Genomic DNA, 19,085 nt, shown 5'->3' on the forward strand with positions numbered 1-19,085 from the left:
AGACTCCAGTGGGTGTTTGCCAAATTTATACAAAACCAATCTGTAAGATGTGATGCAGTTTGAACTTGGTGCTAGTTAATGTCCAAAGTCATGACTCAGACTGAGTTAAATCCCCAGGTGAGGTCACAGCAGAAGGTAGCAATCACAGACTTTACTAGTTAACAGGCTGTGAATAAATTTCTACAGAGTTTAGCCAAGATCTGCTAAGCAGTGCTGAAATGACTTGTCCATTTCTCCTCTGAATGACAGGTTCACAATCAAAAGTGCATTAATTCGTAGCTCCTAAAGGAGGTATTTTTTTCTGGTGAAAGTGAGTCCCTACGCAAACAAAGATTATCTGATCAGAGGAGTCTTGTTACTTATGACTGTTTGCTCCCACCTTACTTTAGTTTTCTGCTTTCAGGCTGTTTGGATCTATTAATACATCGAATGTGTGCCACATCTCCAGCAGTCACTATGGGAGGCTGTGGAAAGAGCTCCTCTTTAGCCCAATAGATATTATAGATATATGATTAAGAGATTGATATATGATATAGAAATATCAATGATATTATAGATAGATGATTAAATACTAACTTGAAAGAACTGCTATTATTGTTCTCTCAGCCTGTATTTGTGCTTGCTATGTCCATGAAGTAATTGCAGTGAGCTCTATTCCCATCATCTTTTAAACTGAAAGTGCAGCAGCACAGGACATGGTGTTCTTACCAGGGAGAAGCTGTGCTAAGAATGCTGTCTTTCTATAATGGCAGATTTCTTATCTGTGATTATGTCATTGTGAGGCATGTGTTTAAATACTGGCTTCTTGATGACTGATTGCTCTCAATCAGCACACAGTCTAGATATTAAAAACGTCTTTTCTACTTGCTACTGCGAAGCGATGTAAGAAGTTCTTGTGGACAAAACTTTGCACTGCTTCTCAGTGGAGTTGGCAGATACAGCTGAACTGCAATTAAGCTGTAGATTTTAAGTAGCTAAAAGGGGGAGATTGTTTAGCAATCTGCTTAAATAAAGTTGAGATGAGAGCTGTGGTCTCAGACAGACAAAAGCAAAACTGTCTTGAATTTCAAGTCTAATCACTGTTGCATCCACATGTTTACAGCTTATGTCTGCCTCAGCTCTCAGCAGTGAATTAAGTTTTTCTCTGCCTCATTCAATCAGCTGGTGTGACATCAGGGAAGAGCACAGCTTTATGAGGCCAGTTCTCATTTTCCTTCTCCTCATGTAATCCTGAACAGCTAGCAGGCAGATCCCGTTCATCTGTCTGCTGGCCATCTTCTGAACTGTTATATTGCAGTGTTCTTGCCAGTTTACCATGACACTGCCTGAAGCTTCAGTTATTTCACACACACAAAAAGAGTTTTGCATGGCAATTCAGAACATCTGAGTTTTCTAGGCTCCTGATTTGTGAAATAAAATGGCCTGCCTGAATGCATTTTTCAGGAAGCAGCATCAGTTGCTGTTTAGAAGGGACTGAGAAGGGAATTGGGCATCAATTTTATGCAGCTATTCAGCTTTATTTCTAAACATTGCTGTATCCTGAGGCAGCTTTCATGTGTAGAGATGTCTGCAGGCTGTGCTGCCTGCTGCTCAGTGAGAATACTGGCACAGTGGTGGGTTGCTATTACGAAAGTCGCGGGTTCTAGCAAATAAGCTGCTCCAAAAATTGCTTACAGCATTCTCCTGCCTGTCATTATTTACAAGGTAGCTTATACCTCTTTTCAGGGAGGGACTGTGCAACCATGTGCTGCAATGCAAGGGCATCTGCAAGGGAAGCTGCAGCAGCACAGTTTTGGTGCAGAGCATCCATCCCCAGTTCACCTGAGAATAACCCATGCTGTCCTTGTAACCCCAGTGATTGTGGCACTGGAACCTTCTGCAGTTGTAGATCCACTCTCGCCAGAAAATGATTCACAACATATCTGGCCATCCATTGCCATGCAAATTGTGATGCACGCATGGGAGCAGTAACATCATTCATACCTGTCCACGGGGAGGGCAGGCAGGACTACATCAGTCAGCTGCTGTGTTCTGCCCATCTGTGGATGAACACTTCCTTCTGCAGCAAGATGGAATTAAAGAGTGTCTCCTTCTTCAAAAGGAACTCCTTTTGGTAGTTTCTGCCCCATATCAGTGGTTTAGTTTTGCTAGTACAGTTTATGGGCTGCAGGTTGGAAAAGGTCAAGTAATTAGCCCTGTCCTCTGGTAAAACTAGGTATTTTTATCCTAAATCAGCTGCTTGTATGACCAAAACAATGGCTAAATAAGGAGATAGCATCTCCATGAGAAAAGTGTCAGACTTCACTCTTGCTTTGTCCTGATCAAAGTATCCCCAGAAAGCACAGAAGGGGAGAAAACCAGACCCTCCTTGGTGTGTCTATGCTACCAACCATGGCATGCACAGCCCAACAGCAGCGTGCAGGCAGATGGGAAGATATTTTGTGTTGATAAATGTTTGTTGAAATTCCTGCTGAGTTCTTCCTCTGAATGTAAGCCAGCCAGTTTAAAAATAGGTGGAAAAGGAAGCTGAAAGTCTGAAGAACTGTGGGGCTTCCAAGGATGCCGGGAACACATGATGCCTGCTTGAGCTATCAATAACAAACACTCTCAGGCAGGATAACAATGATTTTCTTAAGAAAAAATCCTAAAAAGCAGGGTATGTGAAAGCTACTCTTGTTTAAGGAAATGAAACCACAGTTAAAAATGTAATATGTGCTAACTTACACTAGCATGGATTCAAAAGTCCTGCACAGGAATGCAGTCCCACTGTGCTACCTTTGCTGCTGCAGCAGAAGAGACTTTTTTACTGGCAGAGTTTCATACTGTGACCTTGCAGCTGCAGTTTATTCCTGGGCTAGCCCCAGTCAGGAGGTGTAGGAGGAGCTGTGGCATCACCAAATATTAACTACAAGAGGGAGAAATGGAAAAAAAATAAAAGAGGTAAAAAACACCAGGGGTAGCACACAGCTGTACAGGCTTGCTACTTACATGAGCCCAGTGGTGTGGTTGAGTCTTTTTACATGTGCAATGCAAGACAAAAAATCCTTTCTAGCCATGTACAGAGTAATGGGAGAAGCTTTGATGTTGCCCAGTTTCCTCCCCAAAGGACTGACAGCCTGAGCAGTCCCAGATGGAGATTCCTCACCAAGCCCAGAGCATTCTGCCACAGTGGCTTCGTCTGAGATAAACCATTGTCACTTGTGCCCTGCTGGTCCCCTTTGCACTGTCTAACAGGAGATACCAGCTCTGCAGAGCTATGGCCAACTTGTCACACACAGTCCATGCAAACAGGTCTGTGCAGGGTCCAAGCACAGCTACAGTTTGAGGGAGACTGGATTAGGAGCAGCCCTGAGGAGAAGGACTTGGGAGTGTTGGGTGATGAGATGCTCCCCATGACCTCAAGCTTCAGTGTGAGTTTGAGCCAAGAACCCCTCTGAGTGCTGGGTTGCATTGTCTGAGTGTGAGCAGCAGGTTGAGGGAAGGGATTCTGCCCCTCTGCTGTGCTCTGGGGAGAACCCCCTGCAGTCCTGTGTCCAGCTCCGGGGCAACAACACGCGAGGGACGTGGAGCTGTTGGAGTGAGTCTAGAGGAGTCCATGGAGATGAGGTGAGGGCTGAAGCAGCTCTGCTCTGGAGACAGGCTGAGAGAGCTGGGCTGGTTCAGCCTGGAGAAGAGAAGGATCCAGGGAGACCTTAGAGCAGCTCCAGTGCCTAAAGGGGCTACAGGAAACCTGGAGAGGGGCTTTGGACAAGGGCCTGTAGGGACAGGACAAGGGAGAATGGCTTTAACCTGACAGAGGGGAGATTGAGATGAGATCTTAGGCAGAAGTTCTTCCCTGTGAGGGTGCTGAGGCCCTGGCACAGGTTTCCCAGAGAAGCTGTGGCTGCCCCATCCCTGTCAGTGTTGAAGGCCAGTTGGATGGGGCTTGGAGCAACCTGGTCTAGTGGAAGGTGTCCCTGCCCATGGCAAGGGGTTGGAACTGGTTGATCCTTAAGGCTCCTTCCAACCCAAACTATTATGTGATTCTATGTTTCTATGAAACAGCAGCCCCTGTTCCTCAGCTGCTGCTGGGTGGATGAGTGCCACTCTGAAAGGAAGCCTTCATTCTTGATTCCCAATAATCATCCCCTGAACAGCCAAAATTTCGAGGCTGTTAACTTTTTTCTTTGACATTTTTGTATGGGCACAAGGACTCCAGCCCTTACCCGCAGCACAGTGCATGATGCAGCCATCCTGGATGGCCCAGCACAAGCATAATTTGCTCCTTCCCAAATGTGCCCCTGGCCACGGACCATACGAGGTATGATCCCAGTGATGGCTGGCTTTAATGTGGATGACACAGGCTTAGTAAGATTATGCTTTCCTTTGAAAAAAATCTTTAAAACTCTCCACTTCAGCCATCTATTGTAGTAATTCAAATGTTCCTTTTTTTTTTTCTTGCCTTGCCTTGGCTTGCCTTGTCTTCTTTCCTTCTTCTTTCTTCTTTCCCCTTTGTGACTGGACATGGGTGACTGTATATTTCAAATGTATTTGTTTTGGATATTGAGCTGCATGAGACGTGACTCAATGCAGCTGAAACCCTTGCTATGTGCAAAATGCCTGTGAGCTGTTACTGTCAGATATGTTTGCAGCAGATTTATAGATGGGGTTTTGTCGCTGGTTTGCAACTGAAGCAAGAGCAAGGATCTGAATGAAAATGTACAGCTGCAGTCAGTTAAATCATGCTCAAAAAATGACCCATATCTTCCATGCGCTCTCAGTCACTGGCAGAAAGAAATGAAGTGCATATGCTTTGCGTTCATAACTGCAGAACTTTCTCTCTCACTTCAACAGATCCTTTGCCCAAAGAGGATTCGGTGTCCATTCATTACAGTAGCACTCAGAGATGCAAATCCACATCAGAGGCTCTTTGTGGCCAATGCTGCCATAGCCCCTGTGGGCCCATGGGTCAAGGCGCTGGAGATAAACCTGTTCCATGAGCCCCAGTCTGCCACTTTTCAGCAAACAGTGTAGACCAACTCTTAATTCACTTCAGCAAATACTGCTGCATTATAAAAAGATAAAGTGTCCTCTTGCGTCAGGACCCTTACCTCCCTTGCCTGACACCCTTTTGTCCAAGCCAATTACACAAACAGTGTAGAAATGGTGTTAGTATCCCCCAAATTGTACTTTGGCATTGGAAAACTACTGATGGTTCAGTAAGAACAAAGCCTTAAATAGTAATCTGAGAGCTAGTTTTAATACCTTGGGAATTGGCTTGGATGAAAGGGTGTCAGGCAAGGGAGGTAGAGCTTGATCACCACTTCATGAGCTCCTTTAATTAATTGCCAGCAACCCTGGAGCCAGCTACGCTTTTGTGCAGCAGGCCTACTGTAATGCAACTGGGACAACATGGTGCTGGCAACCAGCTCCCGCCTCTCCCTGATTGGTTCCCATCAGGGCTGCCACCTTTCTGTCTGTTAAATCAAAATGGTCCATCAAGTCCTCTCTCTTACACCAAACTACTTTACTAACTACCATGAGAGATAACCTCTTTCATACATTCCTTTTCTGGCTAGTTGATGCAGTTAAAAAAGAAATACCTATTTTCTTTGTTCCTCTGCATCTGGGATTGGGGAGAGATGCAGTATTTGCTAGGACAGCTGTTTGTGTGAATGCAGCACAAGGGTTCTGGTCCTTGCTGGCCATTCTTGTTGGCACTTCTGTCTCCTTCAGTTCCCTTTAGCTGAGCAGGAGAATTAAGAGGGCAACAGCTGAGTGGTATGTTTGTTCTTTGTTGTCTTCCAGAAATTCAGCTGGAAATTTGGTTTAGGGTTTTCTCCAAAAATGTAGCTCAGCTCCTCAGTAATTCTGTGCTGTGTTGTGTGTATTTTCTGTGTGATTCCTGTCTCATGTGTTTATCCCCTGTCACCCTCAACCACGTGTCATCTTTGGACTCCAACAAAAAAAAAAAAAAAAAAAAAGAAAACAATTCACGTAAAAATGTCATTAAGATGGGAAGTGTGTGCATGCAGAAGATGTGGCAAAAAGGAGAGCATGTGTTTTAATATTTTGAAACTAGCCATGAACAGTTGCCAAAGGCTGAACTGGCAGATTCTGTGATTTAGTGACACCAAAGTAAAGCTCCACTGCCTCCACAATCCAGAACAAACAAGCATGCAAGAAAATTATTAACCTAAGCTAGCCTTCAAACAATGCCACTTTGAAGTAATTGATTCTGAACTTTATTACTGCATGTGCCTTGCCTCGGTCAGTCCTTCCTCAGGACTGCAAGAGGCCCTGGCAAAGAAACATCCCCCACATTAAACCCCTTACACTACTGACCACTCAAATTTAGTAAGAGCAGTCAACAAGCACTTTCTCTAGAATTTCTTTAAATTTTTGAGATTGGTAACCTGCTTATAATACTTGCATAGATTCTGCAAAATATTATTGAGAATAGTCTAAAGTTTGTGGCATTTTGCTACTCTTTTTTGTAAGACAATGTATTGCTTTATGGCTCTTGACATTTGCCCCATTCAACAATTGTTTGCCCACTGCCAAAGAGAAGCTGTGTGTGTCCAAATCTTATTCCTTCAATTGGAAAAGCCTTATTACTGTCTTCATGTGAAATGCTGCATCTGCATTAAAGGGATGCAATCATTCAATGTATCCTCCAGAGAGCTGTGGTGCAGGGAGCCAAGTCCTGATTTGTGCTCAGACCATGAACAAATGTTGAGACCAATAATGATCATAAAATCATAGAATCATAGAACCAACTAGGTTGGAAAAGAACTCTAAGATCATAAATTCCAACCATTGATGTCTTGCCCTGTAACTGCATGTACTGGGTACTCTGGAGCTTCAGAAGGTGGCGGACAGGTCACCTCTATGTCCTACCCACTGAACTCTGAGAAGGGTGATAAGCCTCCATTACCATTTTGGGGAAGTCCTCATGAATGCTGTGAGGGGAAGGATGGAGCTGGCAGTTGTGTACGGACCTAGGGGAAGGTGGCCTGACATTTGTGATGGCTTTTCTAAACTTCATAGCCTTTGTTCTTTGGCTTCTGCTTAGGAGCAGGTATTTCCCAATAGCTCCCTGCAGCCTTTTGAAGATCTCCCAAAGATTGACTTGGCTGTTTTCTTCAACAGATGTTTCAATTTTTCTTGTTTTTGTTTTTGTTTTTTTGTTTGTTTGTTTGTTTGTTTGTTTTTGTTGTTGTTGTTTTGGTTTTTTTTTTTGATTTTTTTTTAATTCACATAAAAATTAACTTCTTTGAAAGTTTAAAGACTTGAAAGGAGGTAGCAGTGATCATCCTCTCAAAAACAATATCTCTAGTTAGCATATGTTAGCATATAGCTAATAAGGCTAATATATAGTGTGCTCTTTAATAAATGTTCTTTAGTTAGGCATAAAGCTTATATTTAGCCCTCACCAAATCTCAGGTTATTAATATCCAATTCTGGTAAAGCCTAGAGCAAGCAGAATGACCCCACCCTCACCTCCATCTTGTACAGCAGTGGTAATTTGTCTAGTAAGTAATAAAATAAAATCTATACAAAGGGACACAAGCACAGTCAATCATTTCTGTGTAGTGCAGCAGCATCTTCTAGAAGAACCCCCTTTAAGGTGCTTGCTAGGGGTCATTGCTACTGCAAAATACAGCTGTGACAGTTGAATATAGTGCAGCTCTGGGCAGAGTAGAAGTTGCAGTCCTCTCTAATGCAGAGCCAGATCACCCACCACTAGTTCCATAAAGCATTTCAAATGCATAAAGAACAGGAACCAAGGGAGATTTAGCCTAGATGCACAGCTTTAACAAGAGCTAGGAAGAAAGGATCTTCATGAGTGAGGTTTTACCTGGACATGTAGCACAACAAAAACAGCATAGCATTTGGCACACAGTCTATTTTTCACACGTTTCTGTCAAGTTAGTACTTGAATGCGGCTGCCACTTCTGTGAGAGTGCTCTGAAGCATAAAGGGAAACAAAATGTTTCAACTTCCTGGTGCTACGCTTTGTGCTCTGCTTGACAGCTGTGAAATGGCACTCGGCAATCAAACCCCTCCGCGGTTTTACAGCTGCTCAGGAAGAGCAAGGCACAAGATGCATATGTGTGAATGCAACACGTCTATGGGGGCTTTTGGTCACTCAGTGTTCAGTGTCACCAGCAGTGTTGTGGCTGCAGGAAAAGCATGGGGCAAGCATGGTGCATACCACAACAGTGCTACTGTTGGGGAGCCCAAGGCAGGAGAACCTGCAAGGGCCATGTCCCATTCATCTTTCTGCTTCTGGAGGGCCACCTCCAGTGAGTATGTTCAAGTGTATAGCACCAACCTTCCTTTCCATCAGGAGATGCAAGGAATAGGCAGATACTGCCTGTTGTAACAGCAGTCCTGCATTTGAGCTGCTGGAGATATGCTTTTATTGCTGTGTCTCTCTGGTAAGCATCATTGACTTTGCATATAGCAGCACTTCTTGAAGAAATGCATCCTTGCATCCTCACGTTTGTTTCTGGGCTTTCCTCGGTATTTTTCTTGGTGACCTTTACCACTGGAAGAGCAAGGACTGACTGGCTGTTGATGCATCTGTAGGCAGAAGCAATATGCATGGAAAACAGAATGTATGTGCTTGCCGAATTGGGGAAAATACAGAGATAAAGTATAAAGCTAAAAAAGATGGGCAGAGCTGCATTGTAGTATTCACCTGGCAAGAGCAAACTGCTTGTCATACTTCAGTCTGCTTTGACCTTTTTTGCTTATCACTACAGATATGCCGACTTTTGCATTTGTCATTGTTGCTGTGAAATAATGATCTGCAGCTCTTGAGTAATACCATTTCTTCCATTCTTATAGCGCTTAACCCAGGTTAAGGTGCTCTCCTAACTCTTTCATGAATATTGACTTGGTGTCTGGCAAGGACTGCAGTTGGACCCAAAAACTTGAAAGCAATTTTTATCCAAGAATACAAATACAGGCAATGAATCTTCCTGGAAAGGACAGATACCACTGACTGATCCTACTTTTCTTGGGTGAGTATTCTGCTCAAAATATCTTTTAACAAACTTTATGACCTGTTTTTTGAAATCATATCTGAGTTAGTACAGCTGGAACCATGTGTTGTCTATAGCAGCAGTTTTTTAAGCTGGGATGAATATTCAAATAGACTGCTAATGCAGATTGATGTCCTGAAAGCGTTGCAATGCTTAAAATAAAGTTCCTTACATTCACTTTCCAGTTTCTTCTGTTGTCTTTTCCAGCATGTCTGCACAGGCCGGTAGCAGAAGAGCAAGGGCTGTAGCTAAGTTTAACAAGGGCATGAGAGAGCAATTTTCTCTACTTATCAGTAGACATCTCACAAAGAGTGAGTTTCTTGTCTCATCATCATGATGTGATAAAATGGAAAATAACTAGGGGGCAGGGCGTGTTGATGAAGGGTGGTGTCTATGGGTCAGGCCTTCTATAACCGTGCAGCAGCATTTCAGGCTCTTGTTCTCCTAATGAGGAACTACAGGACATCTCCTCTTCCTTCTCCTCCTTCTTTTTATTTAGAGATCAGTAGACACACACACATGTGCGTGCATATATATATATATATATATATATATACATGTATATGCATGTGTGTGTATGTGTACATACCTCCCTTTGCCCAAGCTCACTGCCTCATTTTATCTCCTCTGAACATACATCTGCTGGTGTTTTCTTAGTTTTCTTACCTTTTCAATGACAAATTGCAGTGGCTGATGTTGAAGCCAAGTGCTAGTAAGCCTGTATTAAGTACAGCTCCAGGCATCTGTTGCACTGGCAATAGTCAGCATATACTTCATCAGCTGGAGCACCTCTGAGGTTGCTGAAATATCCTTGGGGATTGGAGTGGTGGTGGCTGGGCCCATGCTACCAGTTAACTAGCTGCCTTGGGTGGCTGGACACTCACTGTATGGACTGAATTGTGTGTGACATGTCTACAGATTGTCTGCAGAGTAGCAGAACTACCAGGATGGGTAAAACAATAATCAGTTAAATTTGGTCTCCCACCTCAGATTATGATTTCCTGTCATCTTCTTCAGGGGGAGGTGCAGGAAAACACACAGCAAGGGGTTGTAATCTATGAGACAACCTGCTTGTGAGCTGCTGCTGGACTGAACTGCAGCTGGATTGTCAGTAGGACCTGAGGAACAGCAAAATGCAGAATCTTCACATAGAAATCCCAGATTTGCATGAAAGCCAGGCGAGAACTTTCATTAACTTCTGATTTCTCTGTGTTACAGGACAGAGCTGAGAAATTTCCCAAGAGACAGAGGAAATGTGAAATATTTCTACCTCCTTTCTTGAACGCTTTAACCACAAGATGTTTCTCTTCCTGCTTCTCTTTTAGCACTGCCCAGCTCTCACTGAGGTGCCTGGAAAGGATGGAAGACTCCTGCAGAGGCACGTGGAACCTGGGTGGGCTTCTACCTCTGCGTTTGAGAAGGCTCACTCTTTGCCTCTGGTGGCAGAGAAGGGCATTTGGTGTTTCTCTCCACTGGATACTTCTGACTGAACCAGCCAATGCTTGGTGAATTCTGGCTCACAATGACAGGAAGAGCAGACACCGAAGGATCAAAAAGCAATGTTGCTATGAACGCTTAGCCGCTCTAAGTCAGTTTTCCCTGTGGTAACTTTTCTGATACCTCCTGCTTAAAACACAAAAAGCCAGAAGGATCGCAAGGCCCTGCTTTCACGGTCTGTATTCATTTAGACCGTCGTGAGACAGGTTAGTTTTACCCTATTGATGTGTTGTTGCAATAGTAATCCTGCTCAGTACAAGAGGAACTGCAGGTTCAGACCCCTGGTGCGTGGGCTTGGCTGAGGAGCCATTGGAGAGGGGCTACCATCTGTGGGCTTATGATTGAACGCCTCTAAGTCAGAATCCCACCTAGATGTTTTACCCTACTGATGTGTTGTTGTAACATTGGTCACTCAAGATTGACCCAGGAGATGACGGTCTTGTTCAGAATTTTCGTGAGCGTGGGTAAAGCCCTTCCCAAATCTTCATTTGCAAAGCCAAGCCATCTTCAATCAATCCTGCTCACTAGCCTTTGGGCAACCATCCTAGGAGAAGGAACACTCTAACTTCACACCCAGGCAGATGGAGCTCGTCTAGCCTTGTAAGGCTGTCCACCTAAGAGAAGGACACTCTAACCAAACCTATGACCTGAGGACTTTGCTGTCACCATCCAAACTCGCTAGACCCTGGCAGATAAACCTCAGGTGTAAAGGGTGGGACCAGTTCTGCGCACACTGTGCCTCACCTAAAAAATCCACTGCACAGGCCCGAAGGGTTTACTCACACCTGCAAAGCCCTGTAGCGACAGGCAAGGGACAAAACAGCAGGTGATAAAGTGCACTGGAAGCCACAGACCCAGCCCTGCATGCAGGTGGTTCAGGACACTGGTCGCTAGAGATTGACCCAGGAGATGACAGTCATGTTTGGAAACATACTGAATGGCCAAGCAGCCTTTTTTCCAACTGGATTTGCCTATCCCACATTGCCCTTTTAGTCCTCATCACGCTTGTAGTGTCGGTAAACCCCTTCTCTTTGCTTGCGAAGCCAAGCCATCAATCAATACTTCTGAGTCCATGTTTATAATTAGCAGCATTTCTAAAGGCTTTGATCTCCTGCTTTCAGGCAACAGAAGTTTTGCAGAGGTGCAGCCACCCACGCTGTCCTCCATGGAAAGAGTCCTTCTGCTCTTTTGTCAGGCCAGGTCCTGCCCATCTGTCTCACAGGAGGAGAGATGAGAGCAGACCAGGTATCTTAGCACCACTTTGGATGAAGAACATTGACATGCCATTCCACACTCGACTCCAACCCTGATCCTGAGCAAATGTCTTCATCTCCTATGTTTTATGTGTCTGTCAAATACAGCTGTTGTTCTGCTGATTAAATCAATGAGCAGTTTGAGGCAGGGACACTTGTGCACGGGAAAGTGTGGCATCTAGTACAATGTATTCTTGATCTTAGCTTTATGTGCTACAACACGATGCATACTAGCAATAATGCAGAGCAAAAGCCATCAGAGTACAGCTAAAGTACTGCAGCTGCACTTTTTATCCACTTCTCTTGACAGAGTTTTTAAGGTGAAATATAGGTTTTTAACAGGTGACTTCTGATTTTATTGGTTATTCCGTGCATGTAGACTTTTCTTTGCCACGGGGGGAAAAAAACATGTTCTGCTTTATATAGCTGCTCCGTAGCAGCCAGCTCAGTATATCCCATGGCAGGAAGAGCTGCTGTGGCTGCATGCTCCTGTCTGCTTCAGGTACTTGTACCTTCCCATGCTCCCCATGGCTGCATGTGCCTCTCAGCTCATTCCACCAGCAACGGCTTACATGCCTGTGGAAGAGAAATGTCTGTGCCTTGTCTTTCAGTAGGGCTCTTTCTGAGAGGCACAGGCCCACATGCGGGTGTTTGGCAAAATAATGTGTAGGGTTTGCTTTTGCCCCACATGCATGTCCCCCATTTGACAACAGTGAGGGACTCACCATCAGAGGGTATCCTGACCCTTCTCAGGTAGGTTCTGTAGGGGATCCCTGTCTGTGGGCATGGCTGTTGCTCTTTTTTTTTTTTTCCTCTGTCTTTCTGAGTTCCGTTGTTTCATAGAATTGATGTCTCAATGCTGCAGCTGCCTTTTGCTCATTCAGCTAGGGGTAGTGACTGAAGAGAGTATTCTCACAGAAACACAGAATCACAGACTGGTTTGGATTGGAAAGAACCTTAAAGCTCACCCATTTCCAACCCCCTGCCATGGGCAGGGACACCTCCCACTAGACCAGGTTGCTCCAAGCCCTGTCCAGCCTGGCCTTGAACACTGCCAGGGATGGGGCAGCCACAGTTTCTCTGGGCAACCTGTGCCAGGGCCTCAGCACCCTCACAGGGAAGAACTTCTGCCTAATGTCTAATCTAAATCTCCCCTCTGTCAGCATAAAGACATTCACCCTAGACTATCACTACCTGCCCCTGTAGATCCTCCCAGCTTGCACCTCAGCCATCATGGCTGTGCAACCCATGGCCAGCCCTATGCGATGTGGCTGTCCTGAGGGTCCAGCCCTACCGGATCAGCACATCTCCAGCAGTGTCCTTGTTACATTCTTCAGTCAACACATTAAAAGTTATGAGGGCAGGGCATATTCTGCCCAGGTCCACGCATGTGAGCAGGTGAGTGGCACTGTGACAAATATAACCCCAGAGTTTTGAACACCAGCCCTGTCAATTCTCAGCTAAAATACACTTAATATTATGGGCATCCCAACTCGTGTGGAACTGGCAGCACCTGGAAATTTTTTTAAGAACTTGTTCTCACAGGAGTTTTGGCTGTTTTGTGTTTGTTTTTTTGGTTTTGGTTTTTGGTGTTTTTTTTCAATCTTAGTGGTGTTGCTGAATTTGGATATATTATTGGTAAGCATCTGTTTTGGTAGATGTATCTGAAGAGGACCTCTGAATCTGCTGAGTAGATGGCACCTCTGCTGAGTTTTCACTGTAAAAATGACACAGATCAGCATACTTCAAGCCATAAAAACAGACAGGGTATTTTGTTACCAGCAGTCTGCAGAGAAGGTTTCTGCTGTTCATTTCAGAATGAAACATTGCGGAGATATTGCTTCCTTCTTTTCCCTTAACTCTGTCACATTTGTATGTTCTATGGTTTTTTTTTTCCAATGAGTTCTCATAGTTGATGCTATAGATGTTGCATTTTAATAGAAATTAATGGCTTTGTATTAGATAGTTGGTCAGGAGACCTTAACAGGAAGAAAATCCAGCAGTAGATGTTTAGCCTAGGAAAAGGCAGACTGGAGGAAGTGTGCTTGAATTCTGTAAATACACAGGGTTGTATGCCAGGAGAGCTGAAGATCAGTGTGAGCCAAAGGGACATGCAGAGGCACTGGTGGCAGGAATACGTTTGGGCAGCAGTTCCTGAGTATCTGTCCACTGTGGCTCTGGGGACATGTTGCAGCAGGGATTCTAGAGGTGGGAGTTACAGATGTGGATGGTTCAAGATGGTTTCTGTCAGGGAGGGAAAGCACTTTTGCCATCTCAAGTGAAATCTTTGGGAATCATTTTACCATGGCTTTACTTTACTAATCATTACTTTACCATGGGTGCCATTGCAAGTGGAAATAACTGGGAGCTTGCTCAAAGACACATGAGCTGGGGACAGCTAAATCAGCCTCCAGGTTTTACCTGTAAATTAACGGAATGAATCTCACACCACAGTGTAAGAGACAGGGCTTGGCAATTATTTTATATTTCTGCCCTCTCAGCAGAAATCTGTACAAGTTTTTATTCTTTAATGACTTGAACTGATCTCTCAGAGTAAATTATATGCAGCTGACACTTGATTACGCACCTCCTCAGCACTTCATTTGAGGAGAGTAAAAAAAAAAAACAGAAGAATATTTGGAAGTGGAGCTGCCTGACATGAGACTTACCTGCAGTGCCTGAAAATACTGACACTACGACAGAGCTGCCTGACTCACAAAACCCACAAAAACAAACCCCAAACAACCAAGGGCAGGATTAATTAAAAACAAAAATAAAATAAAGTGTGTCATCATTCAAAAGAAATATCAAAGTATCTAATTTTAATTCTCATTCATAAAACAATGTTCCTAAGACTGTAAAGGATCCAACTAGTATTAGTCATCATTCAGAATTCTAGCAGCCTCCTAAAGGACTAATAAAGTATATTTTGAGTATGGCTAAGTCTCTCTTCTCCCCACAGAGCAGCAGTTCTGGGGCATGGGGTATCCCACCTGGCTGCCCTTTGCTTTACAAAAGGACAAATCACAGGGGAGCAAGCAAGTGACAGGCTGAGGTGGAAGAGTTCCTGCCCAGGGAGCTGTTGTCGCCTCTCCCAAACTCCTTTCCTACTCATGCTGACAGTTTTTGTGTAGGAGCTCTCCTGTCCATGTGCAGGGCTTGAGCTATCAGAGATGGGCACCTCCTACTCAGGAGATGCAGCTGAGCCTGTATCAGAGGTACCTGTGGCTTCAGCCTGCATAGCAGGGACACCCTGCTCCTGTGCCTTGTCAGTTCAGTGTCCCTGGGTTTCTGGTTAAATTTGGAGCTGCAAATTGCAGTTCATTCTTCTCAGAATGTGGGGATGGTTTTCAACCAGACAGTTGGGATCAACACTGGCTGTGCTCCAAGGGTTTGTTTCCTCCAGGCACTGCCCCCTGTGAAACTATGCTACAGTCTGGCTCAAAGTTAGCATTTGTAAGAGAGCTATTAAGAGAGGCATGGGGCTGAAGGAGATGTTGTACAGCTGCACGCCTTCTCTGAGGAGCTTGTGCAAAATCCCTTTTCAGATGCTGCATGTGGCTCATGAGCATCCATCCCACAGTTTCTATGCAAAGCAAGAGAGGAAAGACTTTGCTGAAGGTTGTGAACTGCAGAAGGGGTGACCCATGCCCCTTCTCTGCAGCAGACCTCTTCACAAGCTCAGGCAACTTATTCTAACTGAAGAAGTATTCCTGTGCCTTTTTTGACAGGGACGAGAGGGTCCTTTGAGACAAAATTCCCTGCCTGCAAACAGTAGGATCAGGCTCTGGCTGGTACCTCACAGAGTGATGAGACCCAACCTGCCCCATGGCAGCAGGCGTTTTATCACACATCCATGCAGCCCTGGACAAGGTGTCTGTGATGTGGCCTTGAGTACCATGCCCTGCTGTCCCCGCAGTCACTTTTAAGTTTGCTCTTAAACACAGTGTTTTTTTTTTTAATCCACAAAGTGCAGATATAAATACATCAATTTTTCACAACATGCAGTGAGGAAAAAGTGGAAGCACTTACCCATCTGGCTAAGGCGCCCTTTGCAAGCACTGTAAAGGTGCTATTATGTCAAGCTGGTCAAGCTGTGTTGCATCTGTTCCCTGTCTATGCAGAGTAGCTACCCTACAATATAGGGTAACTGTGCTGGTATGGATGAGTGAGTCTTTCAAGATTGATGAACATGGTTATCTACCCAGCATTCAAAGACAATAACATAACTCACAAATAGTGATCGATATCAATTACTTTCTGTTTTTCAGTCCAGAGGAGACCACAGAGATGCTGCGAGGGCTGCAGCAGCTCTGTTCGAAAGACAGGCTGAGAGACCTGGGCTTGTTCAGCCTGGAGAAGAGAAGGCTCCTTAAGGGGAGACTTAGAGCAGCTCCAGTGCCTAGAGGGACTACAAGAACCCTGGAGAGGGGCTTTGGACAAGGGTCTGTAGGGACAGGACAAGGGGAAATGGCTTTAAGCTGACAGAAGGGAGATTGAAATGAGATCTTAGGCAGAAGTTCTTCCCTGTGAGGGTGGTGAGGCCCTGGCACAGGTTGCCCAGAGAAGCTGTGGCTGCCCCATGCCTGGCAGTGTTCAAGGCCAGGGTGGATGGGGCTTGGAGCAACCTGGTCTAGTGGAAGGTGTCCTGCCTGTTGGAGGAGGGGTTCAGAACTGGATGATCTTTAAGGTCCTTTCCAAGCCAAACCAACCTAAGATTTGTCATTCTGTGATTCACTATTTGGCAGGTTGTTCCATGTACACTGCAAACTCCTGTCCCAGATTGCATTCTGCATATCCTGATCTTAAATATTTTTTAGGAATAGAGTGATGCTCTTTGTCGTTCCCATCTCCAGCCTGTGATACTGTCAAGAGGCGTAGAGGCTGCACTGCTCTCTGCTGCCTGTCAACAGAGCTGGAAGGCAGAGAGGTGCTTGCTACAGGCTCCAGCTTTTCCTGCAAGTGCCCTGGATGGGTTCTCTCTGACTGATCAGTAAATATTTATCTTTCTTCATTATGGAATCTGTTTTTTCACAGCTGTAGGCAAGTGCAAAAGCAGTTAAGCAAAGCAGAAAATCCTTTAAGATTTAGATTTAGATTAGATAGTAAGAAGTTTACACTGTGCAGGATGGCTGGTGGCCAGTGTTTCTGACCAAGATTCTTTATAAATCTCTGCCAAGAAAAAACCCACAGCAACAGTTACTGAGGAAAGCATAGGATCATTTGAATAGGAACAAATTAATATCTTTAACACAATACTGATTCATTGTAATAATACATTTGTGATAGATAATAGAATATGTGCGCAAGGTATGTACATTTATGTGATGGGTATTACCTTTTTAATTTAAGCATAACACTGGTCTTGTATGTGAATATGTAGTAACCTGCCAAATGTAAAGCTGATGTTCCCCAGGTGCATATTGCAGGCAGCTCAGTGTAGAGGGTTTGTGGCCACCAAGGGGAACACAGGGGTGTAGTTCTCCAGTGCATGGAAGCTGGAAGTGATGGTGATTATCACAGGTTTGCAATGTGTTTATCAGAGTCCTCTTCATATCATATTATCATACCTCCCAAAAAGCCCTTCATTAATCTCCCTCTCAAATGCAAACCATACACACACACACAAAAACAAAAACAAAAAAATAAAACCCCAAAAGAAAAATCAAGTGCTTTGGCACTTCTGAAATATTCTGTTGTAAATATTCTGAATTTCTTCTCTTGATCAAGAGGGTTTTTTTTCCACTTCCTCTGTCTTTTAGGGGACTCTCAGTAAAGGCCTCATTGTAAAATCATCATGGAATTAAATGCCGTTATTCACATTGAGGAATAATGCACATTGGGGGAATAATGTCTGTCCTGGGTTCATCAGTAGCAGCCATTTTTCTGCTTCTTGGTAGCTGGTGCAGTGCTGTGTTTTGACTTCCAGCCTGGGAACAGTGCTGATGATACCGATGTTTTTGGTTGTTGCTAAGTGATGTTTACCCTGAACTAGGACTTTGTGAGGCTCATGCTCTGCCAGGGAGGAGGGGAAGCCGGGAGGAAGCAGAGACAGGACACCTGACCCAAACTGACCAAAGAGCTATTCCATACCACAGCACGTCATGCCCAGGATGTAACTGGGAGTTAGCCGGAAGGGCTGGGAGACTGCAGGGTTGGAGGAGGTATCGGTCCGTGCTTCGTTGGGCTGGGGCGGGGGGGAGTTATCGGTCAGCTGGTGGTGAGGTGTTGTATTCTCTTCCCTTGTTATTTCTTTTATCATTATTGGTGGTATCAGTAGTGATCTGTGTTATACCTTAGTTACTAAACTGTTCTTATCTCAACCAGTGGGAGTTGCATTCTTTTCGATTCTCCTCTCCATCCCTCCGGGAGTAGGGGGAGGGAAAGAAGGGGGGGAAGTGAGTGAACAAGTTGTCTGACTGGGTTTAAACCACGACAACTTTGAGGAATGGCAATTATTTATCTCTGCTCATAACTTAGCATTTTTAGTGCCTTTACCTGCGTCCTTTCCTGGAGCAGCTCTATGTAAGAAACAAACCCAGAGAAGACAAGCAACCCTGAGAAATCCTGCAAAGATTTAACCTCAGATTTCTTTTCTTTTCATTCTTACCTACCATTACCGAGCATGAATGAATGTCCAATGGACATTACAGTGATCCGAGGTTTAGGAAAACAAAACAATTTCTCAATGAAGTAAACCTGAGAAGATCCTCTAGACAGATTAAGTTTACATCAGTTTACTTTCAAGTGTAACTTCAACAGAATTGTATCACCTTATCAGTTATGATGTATCTCAAGTTTGTATAACATACATACAGCAGGATCATGCACACTCTGTCATCACACAAAGGAATATTCCAAAGCTGTCAGGAAATCCAGTATATCACACAGGTATTTTGCTGTACATGCAGTTTGCCCATTACTCACTGACAATTAATTTATATGACATGCAAGCAATGTAAAATATTTTGCCTCAGCATGGTTTGCAGCTGACAGGGCATTCTTCAGACAGAAGACTTCCTCGGAGACAAGAATATCTTTATCACAGGAGGGAATTACTTTCTGGCCCCTAGGCAGAAAATCATGCAAAGAAAAGACCAGTTAAAAATAGACCACTTCTTGACAGATGAACTTTCCTAGTTAATGTCCCCTCCTATCTTCCTGTGTGCATATACTATATACAAGCAAAATTATGTGTCCTATAGAAGTGTCTTCCTTTCTATCTCAGGCGCTTCAAAATAAGCCTAATGTAAAATATCTGGGTATGTGAGTGAAAGGAAGATATTTCTTTATTCTCTGTCAT

This window comes from Pezoporus flaviventris, unplaced genomic scaffold, assembly GCF_033815535.1.
Source record: "Pezoporus flaviventris isolate CSIRO_AGI_PZ_B2104156 unplaced genomic scaffold, CSIRO_AGI_Pfla_v1 ptg000004l, whole genome shotgun sequence".
In the NCBI taxonomy this organism is placed as follows: Eukaryota; Metazoa; Chordata; class Aves; order Psittaciformes; family Psittacidae; genus Pezoporus; species Pezoporus flaviventris.